At 40.4% G+C, this 8,380-nt stretch overlaps 1 protein-coding gene across 1 annotated transcript in view; it reads right to left on the bottom strand.

The window, feature by feature from the left end:
• Positions 1–4,779: 4,779 nt before the first annotated feature.
• Positions 4,780–8,380, bottom strand: part of KIF5B (kinesin family member 5B) — a 43,750-nt gene continuing 40,149 nt past the window's right edge. Inside the window, exon 26 of the mRNA XM_012445702.2 lies at positions 4,780–8,086. The gene's annotated coding sequence lies outside the window, so the exon portion shown is untranslated. The remainder of the gene's footprint in view (positions 8,087–8,380) is intronic.

The following is an 8,380-nucleotide window of genomic DNA, read 5'->3' as shown; positions in this document are numbered from 1 at the left end:
TCCCAGCAACTTGGGAGGCTGAGCCAGGAGAATCGCTTGAACCTGGGAAGTGGAGGTTGCGGTGAGCTGAGACTGTACCGTTGCACTCCAACCTGGGCAACAAGAGCGAAATGCCAACTCAAAAAAAAAAAAAATTTCAAAACCTGAGGATATTAGTGGCAGCTCCTTAAAAATGTTTTCTTCTCCCTTCACAGTCCCACTATGTTCTGTTTTGGGTTGTGGGTTTTGATTCTGCCTTTCACCCTAGAGGCATTCCTCAAATGCCATCCTTGCCTGTCTGCACATATTGAAAAGGGGGACAAGAAGCTGACTGGAAGCAACTGGTTCATAGGAGTAGGATTTGTTGACTGTGGCATTTCTCGAACTGCTGCTTCCCTGGAGAGCCCCAATATCAGCTGCCAAATTTTACACAGGATCTTCTAATCTCCTGGCTGGAAGAATAAACCTGGCTACCAGCATTCAGACAGCCAAGTAGGGGAAAGGGCTAAGCATTAAATATTCTTAATATAGGCTGGGTATGTTCGCTCACACCTGTAATCCCAGCACTTTGGGAGGCCAAGGTGGGTGGATCACCTGTGGTTGGAGTTTGAGACTACCCTGGCAAACATGGCAAAACCCCATCTCTACTGAAAATATAAAAATTAGCTGGGCTTGGTGGCGGGCGCCTATAATCCCAGCTACTCAGGAGACTGAGGCAAGAGAATCACTTGAACCTGGGAGGTGGAGGTTGCAGTGAGCTCAGATTGTGCCACTGCCCTCCAGCCTGGGGGACAAGAGCGAAACTCTGTCTTGAAAAAACAAAATCTGAATATAAACTTACATATCACTCTTTGTATGAGTCAAGGTCTAAGGGGATGACCTTACACATGGATACAGAAAACTTTATAGGATACCCTAGGGTTAAGGAAAAGTACCCAAGGAAGAAACAAACTTGGATAGGGATGTCTCTCCCCAAGTTTGGGATTCAGATCTTGTGGAGGTGCGGCTGCAGCCCACCGTATGGCAGGGACATTTGCTGGATTGTCCTGGGTGACAGCCGAGTCAGTCATTCCTTTGAGGTACATTCAGGCTGCTACTGGCAAGCAGGACTGGCAAAAAGGAAACATACCATTGGTGTGCACGTGGGCTGAGGCTGGCACCCCCCTCCAGAGCACAAGAGGACAGAAAACTGCAGCCGCAAGCAGGGAGCACCTTCTCAGGCTGCCTGAGCTGAGGCCGAAGGACAGGCTCAGAGGGAGCCACCTGCCAGCTAGGGAGGTATTCACAGGGCCAAGGCCAGAGCTGCAAGCTGGCTGAGTGACTGCATACTCAGGGTCACAGCTGGGACAACGGGATAGTAATAAGCAGCCAGGGGAAGCATGCCAGACCTGAGAAAAGTAGCCCCTTTCTCTTGTAGTGACAAAGCTCAACTGTACAAAGCTTATGCTGACCATGCTAAGAAGAAATGTTTAGAGGGTCCTGCTGAATTATCAGAGCAGGCCATTGTGTTAGTTTGGTAGGGCTGCTGTTAAATACCACAGCCTGGGTGGCTTCAACAATAGCAATGTATTGTCTTACAGTTCTGGAGTCTACAAGTCCAAAATTAAGGTGTTGGTAGGATGGATTCCTTCTGAGGTCTGTGAGGGAAGGAGCTGTTCTAGGCCTCTTTCCTTAGCCTGTAGATGCCATCTCTGCCTATCATCTCCCCTCTATGCATTCCTTTTATTTAAATCATTTTGGATTAGGGCCCACCCTGATGACTGTATTTTAACCTGATTACCTCTGCAGTCATGAGGTTCAGTCTCCAGGAGGAAGGACCTTGTAACAACCCAGCAAGTACCAACAATTCCCCAGTCCTGCCCTCAGAAAGTGATGGCCATTTATTCAGGTTACTGGACACTGGATAAAAGGGAATGCATAAATAGTTTGAAGGCTGGTGGATACAGGGTCTAAGTTGACATTGTGCCTAGAAACCTAAAGCATCATCATGAGGGGTGCACATGGAGGTATGGAGTGCCAGTTAGGTTGTATGTAGGTAACATGAAGTGCTCATATTAAAGCGGCACATGCTCTGTGGATCCCTCAGCTGGTCATTCCCGTCTCTGATGTGTAACTAGAATTGACACACTCAGTAACTGGCATGATCCCTACATTACATCCTTGGCCTGTCAGATACAGGTTATCCTGTATAGTAACAAAGGCCAAACAGAAGTCTCAAGCTGCTGTGCCTGCCCTTCCCATAGACAGGGGTATGGGCAAAGAATGTGAGGATCTCGTGTGACACGTTAGTGCCTACCAGACAGTATCTACTAGGGAAGAGGAATTTAACCAAGTAGGATTTCGCCAATGGTTGACATCAGCCAGTCTGTCATCCACCGCTGCAGTATGGGTATAGTAAGCACAGGAGTGGAGTGGCCAGTGGGAGAGATGAAAGCTATGTCTGTCCAGTAGCAAGGGCTCCCACTTACAAAGACTGATCCAATTGCTGCTGCCTGATGTCCCGACAGCAATGTTGAGTTCAATTGTCCCTCGAAGAAACCAACTAGCAACTTAGTGTTACATTAAGTCTCCTGTACCAGGAGACCCTGCAATTTCTGCTAACAAGAGCGTGAGTTTGCCTTTCCTGACTACAGGATCTCAAGCAGCCACTGAGAGTTTCATGTGATCCATCAGCATGGGATCCCAAGTACATTGACTGCACCACTGCACTTCAGCCTGGGTGACAGAGCAAGACCCCATCTTTAAAAAAAGCTGACCAGGCACGGGGGTACACACCTGTAATGCCAGCACTTTGAGAGGCCGAAAGGGGGTGGATTGCTTGAGCTCAGGAGTTTGAGACCAGCCTGGCAACATGGTGAAACCCTGTCTCTACAAAAATTAGCCAGGCATGATGGCACATGCCTGTAGTCCCAGCTACTAGGGAGCCTGAGGCAGCAGGGTCACTTGAGCTGGGGGGTGGGGGTGGGAGCAGAGGTAGCAGTGAGTCCTAGGCAACGGAGTCAGACCCTCTCTCAAAAAAATTTTTAAAAGCATTGTGCTGAGCCGGGCGCGGTGGCTCACGCCTGTAATCCCAGCACTTTGGGAGGCTGAGGCGGGTGGATCACGAGGTCAAGAGATCGAGACCATCCTGGTCAACATGGTGAAACCCCGTCTCTACTAAAAATACAAAAAATTAGCTGGGCATGATGGCACATGCCTGTAATCCCAGCTACTCAGGAGGCTGAGGCAGGAGAATTGCCTGAACCTAGGAGGCGGAGGTTGCGGTGAGCCGAGATCGCGCCATTGCACTCCAGCCTGGGTAACAAGAGTGAAACTCCGTCTCAAAAAAAAAAAAAAAGCATTGTTTGTGCTGGGTACAGTGGCTCACGCCTGTAATCCCAGCACTTTAGGAGACCGAGCTAGGTGGATCACCTGAGGTCGGGAGTTTGAGACCAGCCTGACCGGGTGTGGTGGCATATGCCTGTAATCCCAGCTATTTGGGAAGCTGAGGTAGGAGGATCGCTTGGGCCAGGACGGCAGAGGTTGCAGTGCACTGAGATCACACCACTGCACCACTACACTCCAGCCTGGGTGACAGAGAGACCCTGTCAAAAAAAAAAAAAATCAAATTCTCCAGCCATCAGTTATGATACTGTATTAATTATCCATCCCCTATCCTAATTTGCCTGCATGAGTGTATACAAATTTTCTCATTAGTTTCTATCACTCCTATATTGCCTTCTCCATCCCACTCCTTAGATGTGCTGTGATTTTTTTTTTTTTTGTAGGGACGAGGTTTCACGTTGGCCAGGATGGTCTCAATCTCCTGACCTTGTGATCCGCACGTCTCGGCCTCCCAAAGTGCTGGGATTACAGGGGTGAGCCACCGTGCCCAGGCTTTGTTTTTTAATTTTTAAAATTTGGAAAAAAACTGTTTTCATTTAGATTTCTCCAGGAAAGGAAAAATAATAATATGAAAGCTCATAGAGCCTAAAAAATAATAAAATAATAAAAAGCCAAAGAAGGAAAAAATTAAAACTAGTCACTACTAGAAGATGGTAGTGAAGCAAGGCATTTTGAAACTTACAAATAAACGTAATTTACCTTATCTTTCCTACACACACACACACACACACACACACACACACACACACCCTAGATAACCAAATAAAAGCGACCAAGTTTCTGTACTGCAGCAAACAAATGAAAAAATACTGTCACTCTGTAACCCCTATTAAATTGATGGATCTAGGCACTGATCATCAGTAGTGACTAATAGCTCAAGAAGAGACAACTACCCATTATTTGCCACCTGATGGAAGAATACCACCACCTATAAATACTGTCCCCATCCAACAAGACAATTATCTGAATCCAATTCTGTCTGTGGATCCGAAACAAACCTATAGGAAATATAAAGGCCACAGAAATTGGTTAAATGATATGAAAAGGATGCAACTGCAAAATCTGGGAAACTACAGGGCAAAAAAGCTATTTTCTTCATACACTGCAATGAAAAAAATAAGATAGAGTGGGAGTCTTCATTAATATATGAACTTTCATTGGATCTTGACTCAAACTGTTTACAAAAAGTAAGTATCTGATATCAGGAAATTATAAATTTTTGATATGATAATGGTATTCGTTGGGTATGTTTTAAGAAGTCCTTATCTTTTAAAAATACATACCAAAATACTTAGGAAAGAAGCATATTTTCTAGGATTCCTTCAAAGCAATACGGGGAGGTTGAAGGGGGAGATGGATAGATTACAGATTAAACAAGATTAGTTTAGAAGCTGGTAACTGTTGAGACTCAGTAACTGGTACTTGGGGTTTTTTTATTATTCTGATTTCATGTCTGATTAAAATTTTCCACAATAGTGTAAAAACATAAAGCCCAATGCCCTCCCAAACAAACAAACAAAAAAATCCCCACTTGAATTTAGGAACAGTCTTTTAAAAGTTATTTTCCAGCTAGACCTGAATTATCATTGAGAACGTATCTAAAAAACAAACTAACAGGTGTTAATTCTTACCCTGGTTAATAAAACAACCAGACTTCGATGAACAATGGGGACTATACAAAATAAACTGTAGGTGAGACTGGCCAGTTGCAGTGGCTCACACCTGTAATCCCAGCACTTTGGGAGGCCGAGGCAGGTGGATCACTTGAGGTCAGGAGTTCAAGACCAGCCTGGCCAACATGGTAAAACCCCATCTCTACTACAAATACAAAAATTAGCCAGGCGTGGTGGCACACACCTATAATTGCAGCTACTCGGGAGGCTGAGGAAGGAGAATCACCTGAATCCAGGAGGTGGAGGCTGCAGTGAGCCGAGATCGCGCCACTGCACTCCAGCCTGGGCAACAGAGCAAGACTCCATCTCAAAAAAAAAAAAAAGTTTTATATTACATGTGAGACTGGTCATTCATTTCTAGCTCTTTAGACCACACATTTAATACCTGTTGTCCAAAGGCTGCAACATATTTAGGAAACAAAATGTACATGAATATAATGACATATCAGTCACTCTTCTGGTAGGACAGAAGGCCTGAACTCGGTCATGTAAAATCAACCTAACACTTAAGTAAGTTTTAAGAAAGTCATTACATTTCAAAAAATTTTCCTCTTTATTTAAACATAAAACGCATTTACAGCATGCAAGTTAACTTAAAATTAAATGGTGTCTTCCCAAACCAAGTATTTCTAAACGTATCTTCAAGCACTGAAAATAAACCAACATGTTCCACAGGTAGACTCAGACTCTGTCACCTCATGTAAAATGGAGTTAAGTACAAACTGAGAGTTATGCACAGTAGTTAGTTTTCTTAAGTTAGGCAAATAATTTAATTAACCACCATGAATAAATATTATTCTCTTGTTTCACTGAGTTTCTCTTCTGAACCCTCAATCAATGCCATTCAGAGGAACGTTAATATATCCAATCAAAAAGACACTGCAAATTGAAATGTGTCAATGTCCTAGATGATCAGAAATTTTAGTTTTTAAGAGTAAGTGCTGTGTTTAATGACCTACTATAGCAAAAAGGAGTTCATTGAAAACAAATATATGAAATTCTTGGTACACTTTATGAAAGTCTGAAATTATAAACAGAAAAGACCATCAAGGTATTTTTTAAAAACCTAACATTGTATATTCTGAACCACATGCTAATTATAATTCATTGTTCGTTACACAGCACCAATACCCATGATGCATCTTACAAGAATAAAACTAACATATTCAGAAAAAAGAGAAAAAAAATTCTGCTTCATTTATGAATATTGCCAAAGGAGACAAGTTTTTAACTGAAAACAAAACATCAAGGTCTATGTGAATGCAGCTAAATGTTTCTCCATTTAGAAAATGATCCTAAGAGGTGGCAGCACTTTTTTTGTTTGTTAACTGTATTACTTATATCTGGCTGCACCAACGTTTCATCTCAATTTTTGGAGTGTTTCTTCTGATCAATCCTAAAAGCAACACAATTATTTTAGAGGTTGCACACTACAACAGCAAAGATTTTCGACTATTAAAAAAATAAATAAATAAATTTATATTTTAAATCAAAATTATTATAAAAGTGGAAATTACAACAGTTAAGGAAATAGAAAAATAAGCCAATTATGATCTGAGTCTTCTGACTATGGCTCCAAATTCAGTACAAATATTTGTGTATAAAACTTTTTCAAAAAGTTAATTCTGCCAGCCAGGTCCTAACACAGAACTTTCCAAGTTTCTCTAATGACTGAATAACCTTAAATCCCCATTCTCTGTGAATTTCTGCTAACATAGTTGTAGTCAATGCCCCCCTACCACTGATGAAGCAAATATTGAAATCTCTTTCCCTATTATTTTTATAGTTTCCTACAATAAGCTGTTGATTTACTTTAATCATCTGAGGAAAAAGTGGCAAAAATACGTATACACTTAGCACTGATTACAAAATTTTGGACTATGGCCAACAAAATAATTTATTTGATGATTATTAGAGACTTGCAAACAATTTACTATTTCTAGACTAAACAAGAAATAAATTAGTGTACAAATTAGTGTAGCAGGTTAAAAACACCTCAGGGATTTCAGACCAAAATTGACCCCTATATATTTTTAATTCATCATGTATCTGTATTGTTTCTTCATTTTACTCAATTTTCACAGGCTATAAATTTAGATCAGCCAATAAAGTACTAACAATATAAAATTATGTTTACTTCTATAATATCTTAATTTATTTTACTAATATTAAAGATGACAAATTAATATCTGTCCAGTTCTTATATTAGCTAGCAGGCTCACCAGAATGAAGCAGGGTATTTTCATTCCATCAAGCTTTGCTGAGTACAGAATCAGGAAAAAGAGAAATATAATTCCTTTCCCAAACTCTCTTAAACTAAGATCTGCTTTTGATACTTTAAAATATTTCTATTCAAAATAACTCAGCAACAGGCATTTCATGAGATAATAAGTAGCCTTGCTCAGTCTTAAATGCCTAGTTAGGCATATGTAAGGTTTCAGTGCTCAAACAGTAGTTTTCAGGAGCAAACTTCAGAAACAATACGAGTAATTTTAACCCTGATAATATCATTTCAAGGGATTTTAAAATACAGTACTGACCTGATATATTTTACGGGCATGTAGTGTTGTAAGTAGTAAAATTTAAGACATTTAACCTAAATGTTCCATTTTCTATTAAAAAAAAAAAAAAAAAGGAAGACATTTTAATTGGAAAAGAAAAACAAGCAGCAGCAGCTAGGTAATTTAAACTGAGATTAAAAAATAAACATACATAAAAAACAAATACAAAAAGTACAGTCCTACAGGGTACAGTTAGCTTGGCACAGTAAAGACTAAATTTAAGACACAATAGACAAACTGTGTAATAAATAGGGCCACAGTTGTAAACTGTCCTTTTTCCCTCCTAAGATGCCAAAATTGCACTCTAGATGTGTTGGGAAGCAGCAGAGTTTACAAGAAGAGTAGATAGGAAACAGCTGTACAGGCCAGATACAATTTATACATTTTTTAAAAAGTTATAATTCTACAATCCCAAGGGAGTAGAGGTTCTAGTCATTGAATGACTGCTTGATATCATGTCCTCTTCATACTTCAATTACTTTTTAACACCTGAAAAGGGGAGAAAGCATACAGAATACATATGTTTAGTTTTACCAAATTCATGTTTGAGATAAACATGAAGAATAAAACATGCCAATAATTTATAAACATTTTAGTCAACAGCTGTGGCTACTTTCCCCAAAATTGGAAAGAGGGCAATATTAAATGATTTGGTTTCCTTTTATTTACCGCCTAAGTACAAGTGTTTAGAAGAAGAACAATGTTTAAAAGGAGTTCAGCCCTCCTTCTATTTTTATTCTCCCCAGTAAAGCTATGGGTAAGCTGATTTATGAATTATATTTG

Source organism: Aotus nancymaae, unplaced genomic scaffold (genome assembly GCF_030222135.1).
Source record: "Aotus nancymaae isolate 86718 unplaced genomic scaffold, 86718_ANA_hifiasm-v0.15.2.pri h1tg000077l, whole genome shotgun sequence".
Lineage (NCBI taxonomy): Eukaryota > Metazoa > Chordata > Mammalia > Primates > Aotidae > Aotus > Aotus nancymaae.
The sequence above is the reverse complement of the archived record's forward strand: the minus strand, read 5'-3'. Positions and strand labels throughout refer to the sequence as shown.